Consider the following 14234-nt stretch of genomic DNA (forward strand, 5'->3'; position numbering starts at 1 on the left):
GTTTCCTGCCTTTTGCCCATAATTTGGTTCCTGGACCCCTATTGACTGACTCCCCAGTTGTTTCATAAATGACCATATATGCAAAGCAACCACCAAACACAAAAGGAGCAAAGAAACTAAAGAATGAGGCAGAACAGTCCAGTTTGTCAGTAAAGGGTGATTTGCTGGGGAATGTATAGACAGAAGCGTGGTCTTGGTGGCCACAGACAGGGAGATCTCTACACAGTTACTCCCTGGCCCCAGAGCTTATGTACCACAGGGAAAGAGTGCACGTGCTCTATAGAGACAATTAGAGGCAACCCTTCCAAACAGACAAGAATGCTACGTTCACTATAGCCTATAATTTGTGCAAAGACCTCAAGATTGTTTTTATCTAAAGGCAAGATTTCTAGTAAGTATATGTTCTTACCCTAAGGACAGTAAATAATGTAGGAATCAGGAAGCATTCCCAGGACTGGGGCTAATCAAAAGTCAACATGGCAGATTAGCACCCAAGATGGAGTCACTTTCATCTCCACAGTGTCTTTGAATCTAAGTCAATTTATTCGTAGCTTATAAATAGATTTTGTTGTTGTTGTTGTTTTAATTCAGACTGACAATATGTGCCTTTCGATTGCATTGTTTTATTAAATCCCGGGTAATAGTATCATTGATGCTGTTGGTGTTATGGCCTGAATGGTGTTCCCACAAAATTAATTCATTAAAGTCCTAATAGCAGTACTTCGGAATTTGACTGTATGTGAAGATAGGATTATTAAATAAGTATGCCTGAGTATTTCATTAATCTAATTTATTTTTCATTTAGCTGTTCATTCCAGGAGTGCCATTTAACCAATATTGCTGGCCACCAAGCCTCTAATCATTCCAACACCAATGCATTCGACACTGTAGGCCTGATAATTCTCAAATTATCACTTCAGTCATAGCTTCAACTTATATAACCAAGCACAGATATTCCCTCCTCAGACCACAAGTATGTGAACCCCTTTAGAGTACAAAACACTCCAGTCACTTGTAAATCAACAGTAATAATTTCTCTGACACTAGGTCCATGGAAATATGTGGGTGGTGAGTGAAATCCTTAACTTCTTAACCTTGTCATAAGCAAGGCCACCATATGTTCATAAACCCTTGAGTCCAACATGCATGATATGTGGACAAAGTTTTTTTTTTTTTTTTTTTTTAATTATACTTCAGGGTTTTAGGGTACATGTGCACAATGTGCAGGTTTGTTACATATGTATCCATGTGCCATGTTGATTTCCTGCACCCATTAACTCGTCATTTAGCATTAGATGTATCTCCTAATGCTGTATGTGGACAAAGTTTTTAAAAGTGAATGGGCCAAAGCAAACTCTAGAGTGCTACAATCACTCCCATCCCAAGTACCCAGGCATTAGGTGGGGAAATAGCAGACACAGAAGACAGCACCATGGGGAAACATGTTTATTTTTATTGTTTAGGGCTCCAGAGATTGAGGTAGGTAAAGATACTAAAGGTCATTGATGCAAATTCAGCAGAGAAGAGATGGTCCGGATTGATATGGAGAGAGATGGTCCAGTTTAATTCCTTTACTCCATAGTAACTGGTAGACTAATTCTAGACAACCATTTTACAGTTGCCTCCAGTATTTGAGCTTGCAAACAAAGGAGAACTTCTCCTAACAAGAATCATCCTTCCATTTCTTGAATCCTATAAGCCAATGAGAAGATTCAGACTGAGGGGATCAGAATGTATTACCCTCCTGGCTGCAGGACTCAGCAAAAATAAAGAGGAAACGCTCCACTATTTCCTAAATGAGGAGCTCACCCTTCCTCTATCCCAGTCCCTGGTCGATCCTCAGAGATAAATAGGAGAGGATGGCAATAAGTGTGTGGATTCTGTGCTTCTCACCTGAGCTTGAAGTCAGGCTAGCACAGTAGGCAGTATTGGCACAGCTTGGGGCTCCAATGTCCCAGGATTTGTAGGAGACCAGGGACCCACTGCTCCAGTGCCAATGACAGTTCTAGATGGGGAAGGGCCAGAACAGGAGCAGACGTGACTCAGAAAGAGATAGAAACACCTGGTTTGTGTTCGCACTCAGAAACAGGTCAAGACATAAGACAAGAATAAACCTTCCTTTTTCTCTAAGTGTCATATTATTTCCTCCACATTTTCTCTAAGCTTCTTCTTTCTTGGAATGTTCACCTACCTCTCTGTGTCCTGCCAAACGATAAGTGTTCTAAATTTGCCACAGGGAACCATGAAACCTCATTATTGAAACTGGTTCCTGGTTTTTCTTTCCTGAGGCCCCAAAAGTTCATATCCAGCATAGCATTAGATGGCCATTAGTTGTTGATATATTATTTAGTATACCTTGCGGTTCCGAATTGACAGCAGTAGCTCCTCCTCTATTCTCTTTTTCTATATGGTCTACAAAAGGCTCTTCTATAACGGAGATGATAACACAATAGATAAGAGGTACGTAATAGATACATAAAGATGCTACCTTAGAAGTAGACAGAATGAGTTTATCCATGAATGCCTGAAACACAGAGGAAATTCAGCCTTAAGCTCATCTTTAAGAACCTATAGAGAACCTTAATATCCTTTACATTACAGGATTTATAGAGAGGTTGCTTTTTTCATAATATGGTAAAAACTGGTGCTTGAGGTGCCAGACATCGAACCTCTGTCTTCTCTCTGGAACCTGATAATCAGGAGGTAGAAGATGCAGCAGACTGAGCCGGTGGGGGTCATGGAGGCCAATCCAGACATTGCCGTCCTTGGTGCCACTTTCTTTAATCAGTGAAGCCAGGAAGGCACCCTCAGCCTGGGTGAGCACAGACACCAGGTAACCCGAATTCATGTTCTGTCAGTAGAGCTGTTGGAGAAGAAAATGGAGCACTCAGTAAAGGAGGAAAAAGTAGTAGCAGTAGGAGCCATAGGCATTGGTGTCTTCTGGGCAGCTGATACGGGACTTGGGCAACTCAGCCTGGCCCTCCTGTCCTGAGAAAAGAGAGACAAGAAAGACCCTCAGGGCAAGGCAAAGGCTAAAATATGAGGTAGGAGCTTCTGAGGATTCTTTATAAGAATAGAAGGATGCTATAGGTCATGAAGTAATTGGTCACTTCTGCCCTGCTGCATCTTACCTATAGTCTCTGAAGGTGTCTTTGCTCAAGACAAGAGCACACAATGAATAGGCTCATGAAAACTGTCCCCATTGTCCCTTTTACTTCTGGCTTTTTCTTCCTTGAAGGACTCAGGCTTCTGCCTTTCTCAAGCCTGTCCGGTTTCTCTACATACAAAGCTCCCCTCAGTTCCCCATTCCACTAATGACTGTCTACATACAGACATCCTCAAACCCCTCATCATGAGTAGCGTTAATATGATAAATCAATGCCAACTGCTGTGGTCACTGATAAAGGGTCATGCTAAGTTCCATCTCTAACTCCCTAGTGAGGTGAGAATGTTTTTGAATGGGATGAGATCAGCAATAAATATCACTGAACAACACAAAACAACCCCTGAACTTGACTCTGCCTTGTCTCAAATGAACTCATATGCATGAGGATGGAGTGAGGGCTTCAGGGCTGGGGTTGTGGGATGTGTGGGGGAAAAATCTCACCTTGGCTCAGAGACAGGCACATTAGGCAGGAGATCAGCATGAAGCATGAGTTGGTCTGAGCCATGCTGAGCAGCAGTGAATCTCTTGCCTAAGGACCAAATCAGCAATCTCTATAGGAGAACACAGGGAAGAGGGTTTGAGAGAATGAGATCAGAGCACCTATTACCTTCCTTAGATCCTCCTATGAATTCCTGACAGCAGGAAGGTCCTCTGAGATATCTATATTCCCATATATTTCTCTTGAGAATCTGGAAACTATACAGACTCAGTAACCCAGAATAACTTTGGCTCCTACTGAGTCTTCATTACTGCTGACACCTCTTGGACAGATAATGCTGTATCTTCCCCAGGATTTTAGATTATAGCCCTTGTTAAAGGTGCCCTTCTCCTGTAATGCCCACATAACTGTTGGCTGAATCTGAGGTGGCTTTTCAGGCGAGGTAATGGTAGAGATTTATAACAGGGTCTGAGAGAAGAGCCACAGTATTTAAGCCTGGGGTGGAGCAAGGAGTGGGAGACAGCGGTCCTACAGAGGGCATTGACAGTAAGAGATTCTGGCATCAAGAGGAGCTCTTCCTGGCATATCCTGGGAATGGCCACAGATGAAGTCCCTTCCCCTAAACTGGAAAACTTTCCAAGTTCAAGGCAGACCTTGCCCTTGCTTAGCAGAAACCAGATGTCCTATCCTGTAGCCCTGAAGATCCAGCAAGCAGCTGAGACCTTCCAGGAATCTTGGCAGCTGGTATACAGGCTAGGCCAGAAGTAGTAGAGGCAGAGAGAGTGAGAACCTGGAGTAGGGCCGTCTTTGAGACACAGGGACAAGGGAGCTGCTGAATGGTTATGGAGCATCCCTGTTTGGAGCAGTGGGACAAATAGAGTTTACAATATTGGTAACTTAATTGACTTATCCAATACTGTACTATGGAAGAAAGTGGAGCCAAAACTCAATTCTTCTTTTTTTCTCTTTCTTATTCTAACATACTGTTTTTGTTGTTGTTGTTTGTTTGTTTTGGTCTCTGAGCATCCTCCACTTGCAGGCTCTTTCAGTCCGTGTATGGTCAGTCCTGCACTGTCCATTTCCTGACAAGACCACTGCCTGCATCACCTTGTTATAACCTTCATGTACTTCTCAAACCATTCATGCATTTCAATTTGACTGTCCCACAAGTAGCTGAAAAGCCCATGCTTTGCTTCCTCTGTTGAGCACCCTTTTAAGACGATCAAGATCACTCTCTGTCTTTTGCAAAAGGAGCTCCAGGTTCTTTCTGAGAATCTCCCTTATTGGATTTGCTGGCTTGCCTTCTGATCCTACCATCCGGTAGAATTTCCTATTGGTTCTTTTCAACATTGGCATTTTCTCTATTTAGCCAATTAAAGAACACAATAGGGCCAGACCTATGAATTTTCCTTCACGTTGACTCCTTAGCATAGATTAAAATAGCCTTATAATACACCAGAAGATAGGTTAAGATCTGTTCATTAAAATTTTAGAGGTACCAGGTCTTTGATCTTTGGAGAAGGTGATTATAACTCACAAGAGGATTCCAGACTAATCCCCATATATGTTTTTCCCCTGTAAAGTCAGTTTATTAGTTTAACTTGGCTGTGTGACAAACTTTCACTCTCATTCAGGTTATTGACTGAATTCAGTTCCTTGTAGTTGTAGAGTTGTAGCACTGAAGTTCCCACTTCCTTGCTGGCTATCAGCTTAGGTGCCAGTCTCAGCTAGATTCCTTGGAACAAGAACCGCTCTGTCTTCTAAGCTAGCAACAGGACAGTGAATTCTTTGTGACCTTTGAATTTTTTCTTGACTTCCCCTTATGCTGCCAATCAGAGAAAATTATCTGCTTTCAAATGGCTCCTGTGATTAGACTGGGCCCCTCCAGGAATCTCCCAAAACCTCCTTTCTTATTGATGCAAAGTCAATGAATTAGTAACCTTTGTTGTATCTTCAAGAATCCCTTTTGCCATACTATAACATAGTTGTGGTTTTTCAATCTCATCCTATTTACAGGTTCTGCTCACACTCATAGGGCACACATTACATAAGATCAAGGGTCATGGGGGTCATAATTCTGCATAGCACAGCATGGCAAATAATTCATGCTCCTCTGCGATGAACCTCACTCAAACTTGTATAAGGGGAACAATTACTCTATTTCCCATGTGAAAGAACCAAAAGACTTGATACCTAAAACATTTCCTCTGGACTTTCATGTTCATGCCCTTTCAGCTAATGTCCCCCTCCTCCAAAAATCTCCACTTGTATAATACTTCATCCCCTAACAATTTATCTTCATATCTTTTGAGTAAATTCAAATTACTCAATTTATGACTGTGAATCCTCCAGAACAGTCCCTCTATTCTTGATAGTGGCTGAAGTACCCTTGCTAAAGCCCCATAAAACATTTCACCTTCCTGCCCCAAGTCAGAATGGCCCTTGGGACTCTTCTTAGGCCAAGAACATTTTCTTTTCTTTTTTTTTTTTTTTGAGACAGAGTTTTGCTCTGTCGCCCAGGCTGGAGTGCTCACTGCAAGCTCCCCCTCCCGGGTTCACGCCATTCTCCTGCCTCAGCCTCCCGAATAGCTGGGACTACAGGTAACCGCCACCATGCCCGGCTAGTTTTTTGTGTTTTTAGTAGAGACGGGGTTTCACCCTGTTAGCCAGGATGGTCTCGATCTCCTGACCTCGTGATCCCCCCGCGTCGGCCTCCCTAAGTGCTGGGATTACCGGTGTGAGCCACCGCGCCCAGCCAGAACATTTTCAAATAAAGTCTTACGCTACTGACGCTTTGTTCAATTTTCCTCCAGTGTTCGGTAGGCTATCCCATCTAGGTCTGTGTAAGTACAGTCTTTGATGTTCATGTGAAAATGAAATCACCTAAGGATGCGTTTTTTAGAACATGTCCCCATAGTTAAATAACCTATAATTGTATTCTCTGGCACTTTATACTCAAAATGTTCAAAGATTCCAACTATTAAATGGTTATCATTTTAAAAGTTGTTACGAAGATGGCTTTAGAAATATAGATAAATTCTTAAAGAAACAAAGAAAGATCCTAAAATTTATTTTCCCAAGTGTTGTTGAGGATAGGCTAATAAAACCTTTGACTGTATAACCCCAAATTTTAGTAGTGCTCTGGTTGATTTTCTTCCATGCTTATTTTCTTACAAGATTCCTGAATCTGTGACCCTCTTGAACTCCACGGTGTTTGATGTTTGCAAATGTTTTGGAAGGACATTTGTTTAACCTTCAGGTTTCCTTTGGGGAGACATTCTTAGAAAGCTGAGCTGTTTCTGGGCCGGGTGCAGTGGCTCACACCTGTAATCCCAGGACTTTGGGAGGCCGAGGTGGGTGGATCATGAGGTCAGGAGTTCGAGACCAGCCTGGCAAATATGGCAAAACCCCATCTCTACTAAAAATACAAAAATTAGCCAGGCACAGTGGCAGGCACCTGTAATCCCAGCTACTTGGGAGGCTGAGGCAGGAGAATCACTTCAACCCGGGAGGCAGAGGTTGCAGTGAGCTGAGATGTGCCACTGCACTCCAGCCGGGGTGACAGAGCAAGACTCCGTCTCAAAAAAAAAAAAAAAAAAAGAGAAAAAGAAAGCTGAGGTTGTTGTTTTCTTCCAATGTGCTGCAAGTGAAAATCATTTCATTTCATGTCAAGAATTATAAAGGTTCTGAGATTTTTACCCTACTTGCAAGGTAAGGTAGACTTTCACAGTTTGATTGAGATTGGCAAAAGCAAAGGACTTTTATTACTCATGGTATAGTAAGCAGCACAAGCAGCAGCACACTCACCCTAGGTTCCCTTACTCTAAGTCTCTTGGAGGTGACATCGATGGGCCAGATAGATGCCTTCACATTAAGTGGGTTATCTTATAGGGGAGAAATGGCCCCTGTAATTACATTATGAGAGTTTAGGGAACCTGAATCACTTATAATGGGCAACAAGCAAGCCTACCCTTTGCTTCAGAGGGAGACTTCTTCATTGTACCTGGGAGTAAGTATGCCTGTCTTCACTATGAATGGAAACTTTCAAGACTATAAGCAAACCTACCCTTTGCTCTGGAGGAAGATGCTGTCTCTACTTTTAAAGGTTTTTCACGGCTGGACGCGGTGGCTCAAGCCTGTAATCCCAGGATTTTGGGAGGCCGAGGCGGGTGGATCATGAGGTCAGGAGTTCAAGACCAGCCTGGCCAAGATGGTGAAACCGCGTCTCTACTAAAAATACAAAAATTACAGCGTGTCTGTAATCCCAGCTACTTGGGAGGCTGAGGCAGGAGAATCGCTTGAACCTTGGGGGCGGCAGTTGCAGTGAGCCGAGATTGCGCCACTGCACTCCAGCCTGGGTGACAGAGCGAGACTCTGTTTCCAAAAAAAAAAAAAAGTTTTACACTACCCAAACATTTTTGATAGTCTAGAAAATATGGCAGTAAGTGCCTCTGCTTGCAAGAAGTGGAGAAACGTGAGACAATTGTCTCTCAACTCTTCTCTGAACATTATTTTCTCTCTCCATAAAACAAGAGGGCTCTTTACACTTAGAGTAGTCTATGACTTTTAGAAAAAGATGATTTGTATGGATTTAATTGTCTGAGGAAAAGTCTTTTGGAAGTTGGCAGCAGAGAGATGATAAGCTTTTGAAAACCTTTAAAATGATGGAATTGAAGAAGGAATGCACCAAAAGCATTATACAACTGGAAAATTTTTCTCATCCCTATGATAAATTTCAAGCAGACATTACATGCACATTCTACAGACAGCATCTCTGGCTAACATTTTCCTGATAGAATACCTCTTGGTTTCTAAATACCTCAACTCCACACAATGTTTATATTCCTCAGTGCAACATTTTTTCAGCCAAAGCTGAAATGTTTTATATATGCATCTCCAAATATCAATGTAAATATTTTAATACAATTATAAGTGGGCTAAATCTCTAGTTACATTTCAAGTACAATGAATGAAGAAGCAGAATCATGTGTACTTTGAAAAGAATACTGAGAGTCAATAAAGGGGTCCTGGTCATGGGTCATACGTGTTGCCGGTGTAAAAAGAGACGCATTGGACCATGGCATTTCATACAAAAAAAATGGTTTTTAATAAACACATTATTCATCTTCCAATAAGGGAGCTAAACTTTTAAAGAATTTTTCATCTCAGCATGACATTTTGCCGTTTATATATAGATATTTATATGATTTAGAGAATTGATTAAGGGTTTGTGGTGAACACCTACTATATTAGATTTTTAAATACAAATAATGAGATATAAGCTTACAGGTAGACTTCTTACACTAAAGTCAGATTTTCAGAGAACAACAGTAGCTAGATTCAATTGGAAGAATGATTATTTTTATCATCCTCTTCTGCCACCATCAGATTCTACATAGGTGAGTACTGGTCATTTTCATTAGTTTGGGGCAAGGGGTAAAATCAAGAGATAAGATGGGCTGCCCATAGGAGGAATGCTCTGTCTACTCTTATCCACTGCGTCCTTCTTCTGTGAATTTCTCCCACATGTCCACATTATTCCCAGGTTGATCCCATGTATCCTCTTGCAGTCTTTCCTGGAAGATCTCTTGTTTCTCCCTCTGCCTCTCAGGGATGTGGAAACTGGGTACCTGGGGGCACCCAGAGAATAGTAAAACTCCACCTTTACCTGAAGGAAACGGTATTCTGACTGTGGGAGAATACCATATGTCCCAGCTCCTGCCTGGAAGAGCATCTTGCCATGCCAGAAATCTCTCTGAGTCCACTCACCTGTGCCCCTTCTCAGTGTCCTGGGTTTGCTCTGCTCACTTGCTTGGCTCTGATTTCTGTTCTTCCCCCTATCAGATGTGTTAATGAAAGATCTTCCTCATCTACCTTGGCAAAACCATTCCAGCAGGACGTTGTGTGAGGATATGTAAAAGAAGATCATTTATTTTATCCACCTCTTCCTCCCCCCATATCTGCCTTGTGTAATTTAAAACATATAAAAATGTCTATAGCATCATATATAATAGTTCAACCACATTCCATTTAATACGTGTATCACAATTTATTAAATATATCCTGTTTGTTAGATGCATATATCTTTAATTTCCATTTCATAATGATTGCTTGCAATGGTGTTTCTTAAAAAAGAGAGAGAGAGAGAGTATGCAAGCACTTGTTTCTGGGAAAATATCTGTCAGGAAAGAACTGGTTATAGAGTCCCTGAATTGTTAAGGAATCACTAAGCAGTCACTTGGTTTATAGACCTAGAATATCATTGCCAAGTGGTCTTATTGGAATTCTAGGTAAATTAATTATCATAATGTTGAACAGATCCTAGGGAGAGCAGTAATGTTCACTCTAAACCTGATTTTAGAAAGAAGAGTTTTCAAAATATTTAATAAGCAACAATATTACAATTTTTTTCATGTTCACTTAATTCTTTCCTTTCTCTGAGGAAGGGACAGGACTTTGATTTTGCCTTCATCAGATGACCCATCAGCTTGTCTAAAATATGGAATATCACCAGCCTTAGGCTTAAAAATCATGTTCCCTAAACTTTAGGTATCAATGAGGCTGCTTACTTTCCGAGAGAGTCTTGAAATGACCGTGGGTTTTTAACACTATTATTTGAGCCGAAGAAAATGATAATAGAGCCTGCACAATGTAAATTGGTTAAAAAAAAACTAACTGAAAAGGAACCACCAAAGATATAAGGAAAGTTGAAAGAGGGATATTTTACAGCTGTCAGGGGTCAACAGTAAACTGACAATAAGAAAGTGGCTGATTCCTGATTTGAGGACTGCCAAATTTGGAATGTTTTCCCTCTCTGGACATACTTATAATTTGATCCTCTGATGGCAGTAATGTGGTGTTTGTGGAATACTAAGTAGCAAAGAAGGCTTATATAATTTTTCGTGTTTCTTAATCTTAATGGATTATGATGTCAAGTCTTTCCTAATTCCAATTCTCTGCCTGAATGTGTGTGCAGTGATATTCCCTGAGTACCTATCTGGCTTCACCGTTTCATTTCTGCTTTCTTTAAATAGTAGCCGGGTGTGTTCTCTGTGAAAATCCAACCCCTATATCCTCCTGACAGTGCATTTGATAAAGATTACACCCCAAATCCTGAGCTGTTTATAACTTTAAAACTCAACAAGCATAATATGTCATCTTTCCTATATTAATGATTCAATGATGTGCAGTGATTTAGGCTTCAGTCACTAGCCCCTGGCCCTGGCTGTGGTGACTTTCTCAGATTTGTCTAAAAAGAGAGAAGCTTAGGATTAAAAAAAATATATAATTAGAAAGTAGCCTATGTTTCCCCTTCTGGAACTGATAAAGAATCAGTAGCCCCAGTTGCTGATAGCAACTATCTTGAGGTGTAAAAGGAGTAGAGAGAGAGAGAAAAACATACAAATGAAACAGAGCACAGAAAAGAGAATCCTAGAGAAATGACACTTGAACTCTGATTGAACTGTATCCAAAGACTACTGACTCCTTGATTCTTAGTGTTTATGTGATCAAATAAATATCATTGCATTTTTAATCCAAATTATATTGGGATATTTCTTATTTGCAATTACAAATGTCCTATCTTTCACAATGGGGCTCTCCAACTGTAAGAACAGGATGTGATTTCCACAGCTATGATAACTCACCTGTCATTAAAGGGAGAGCTCAGACTAAGAGGAGCTGGGTTTTATACCAGTACCATAACGTTTTGATTTTTTTTTTTTTTTTTTTTTTTGAGACAGAGTCTCGCTCTGTCGCCCAGGCTGGAGTGCAGTGGTGCAATCTTGGCTCACTGCAAGCTCCGCCTCCCAGGTTCACGCCATTCTCCTGCCTCAGCCTCCTGAGCAGCTGGGACTACAGGCGCCCGCCACCAAGCCTGGCTAATTGTTTTTTTTGTATTTTTAGTAGAGACGGCGTTTCACCGTGGTCTCGATCTCCTGACCTCGTGATCTGCCCGCCTCAGCCTCCCAAAGTGCTGGGATTACAAGCATGAGCCACCACGCCCGGCCACGTTTTGATTTTTATAGCTTTGCAATATAGTTTGAAACCAGGAAGCAATGCCTTAAGCTTTGTTCTTTCTTCAAATTGCTTTGACTGTTCGAGGTCTTTAGTGGTTTCATACCAATTTTAGAATTTTTTTCAATTTATGTGAAAAATGCCATTGGAATTTTGATATGCATTTCATCACTTCTGTAGATCGTTTTGAGGAATATGGGCATTTTAACAATCTTAATTCTTCAAATACATGAACATAGGATACTTTCCATTTAAAATTTATTTCATCAATGTCTTCTAGTTCTGTGGTAATAGACATGCTAATTAGATTGTGACATATATATATATATACCAAAAATACAGATATATGTATATATATACACAGTCTGTATTTGTCAACTAAATATTTTTGGGAATAAGAGCTTGCCAATGTACAATTGGTGTGGACTTTTCTAACCCATTTTATTACTTTATTCAAGGCAGAAAATCAAGACTTGTGGCATCATCCAAACACAAATTATTTTAAACTGATGGAAAACTGTTTCCAACAAAAATGCTAGATAGGTTTTTATTCAAGATAGTCTATCTTGGGAAGAATAAAAGAAATGTAACGTTAATTTTAAGAGTTGTTACTGCCTATTCAGCACATGAATTTATTTGGGAAGGAATACTTTTACAAGACAATGTTACAGTGTTCTTGTCACATATGGATAACATTGTCAATGGTCTCATGTGATAACTTCTTTTCCATGTCAGAGAAGTGGATGAGTAAAATTTTTTTCTACAGTAGAAACATGTGGGTATTAATAGAAATCCTGGTGGACATTGAGGTCATCTCAACCCCCAGAATATGTTTTATGGCCCAAAGACAGAAGATCTACTGGAGTCTTTTCTTACAAGGGCCTTCCAGAGACAGGACAACATATACTGTGATGTACCAGCACTGATAGTCAAACAGTTTGCTAGCCAATCATTGTGAGGTAAGTGCGGAAACTGAAAGATACTAGAAAATGTCATAACAACTTCACGGATTACATTAATGTTTGTCAAAATTCATAAAAAAAAATAAGCTTGCATCTTGATATCTTGATGCTCTGTTTTTCCATTTGCTTTTTATTTATTTTAAATTTATTTTACAGATATTTCTTATAAGAGATGATTGAAAATTAAAAAACAAAAAAACTATTACTTTACCTCTATAAGTTTCAGAAGGACTGTGTTTTAAAAAATTGCTTTTCATTTTTTAATTGACAAATTAAAATTGTATATATTTATGATGTCCAACATGATGTTTTGAAATACCTATACATTGTGAAATGCCTAAATCAAGCTGTTAACATATTTGTTACCTCACATAGTTATCTTTTTTGTGTGAGAACATTTAATACATTGTTATTAACTATAGTCACTTTGTTGTACAATTGGTCTCTTGCATTTAGTCCTCCTGTCTAATTGAAATTGTGTATCCTTTAACCAATACCTCCTCAATAAACCCCACTCTAGCCCATAGTAACCACAATTCTACTCTCTGCTTCTGTGATTTTGATTTTTTTAGATTTTACATAGAAGTGAGATCATGCAGTATTCGTCTTTCTGTGCTTGGATTATTTCACTTAATATAACATCCTCCGGGTTAATTCATGTTGTCACAAATGACAGGACTTCCTTTATTTTTAAGGCTGAATAACACTCCACTTTGTATGTATATACTTTTCTTTATCCATTCAGCTGTTGATTGACACCGAATTTGACTCCATCTCTTAACTATTGTGAGTAAGGTTTAAGTGAATATGGGAGTGAAGATATCACTTGACATATGGATGTCATTTCTCTTTTTTTGAGACCGAGTCTCACTCTGTTGCCCAGGCTGGAGTGCAGTGGCGTGATCTTGGCTCACTGCAAGCTCTGCCTCCCAGGTTCATGCCATTCTCCTGCCTCAGCCTCCCAAGTAGCTGGGACTACAGGCGCCCGCCACCACGCCCTGCTCGTGTTAGCCAGGATGGTCTCGATCTCTTGACCTCATGATCCGCCCGCCTCGGCCTCCCAAAGTGCTGGGATTGGATGTCATTTCTTTTGGATATATCCCCAAAAATGGAAACACTGGATTATACAGTAATTCTTTTCTAATCTTTTGAGGAATCTCCATAGTGTTTTGAATCATTGCTATAGCAGTTTACATTACCACCAATACTGTACAAATATCCTCTTCCCCCTGCATTCTTGCCAACAACTGTTACCTTTTATTTTTAATTACAGCCCTTGTAACCAGTATGAGGTGAGATGACATTGAGGTTTTAATTTGAATTTTCCTAGTGATAACTGATGTTAAGCCGTTTTCCTCATATACCTCTAGATATTTGTATCTTCTTTGGAGAAAAGTTTGTTCAAGTCCTTTGACCATTTTTTTAAATTGGGGTATTTGTTTGCTAGTTATTAAGTTCCTTATATAGTTTGAATATTAACTCCTTATCATATGTACGCTTTGTAAATATTTTCTCCCATTCTGTAGGTAGTCTCTTCACTCTAATATTTGTTCCCTTTCCTGTGCAGAAAGTTTTTATTTTGATACAATCTCGTTTGTCTCTTTCTGCTTTTTTAGCCCTGTGTTTTTTCTATTATAACCAAAAAATGATT

General features: G+C 40.0%; 1 pseudogene; it reads right to left on the reverse strand.

Moving 5' to 3' along the window:
* Positions 1 to 1612: 1612 nt before the first annotated feature.
* Positions 1613 to 3695, reverse strand: LOC116484190 (lithostathine-1-beta-like; annotated as a pseudogene).
* Between the last annotated feature and the right edge of the window lie 10539 nt (positions 3696 to 14234).

This window comes from Hylobates moloch, unplaced genomic scaffold, assembly GCF_009828535.3.
Source record: "Hylobates moloch isolate HMO894 unplaced genomic scaffold, HMol_V3 SCAFFOLD_15, whole genome shotgun sequence".
NCBI classification, from domain to species: Eukaryota; Metazoa; Chordata; class Mammalia; order Primates; family Hylobatidae; genus Hylobates; species Hylobates moloch.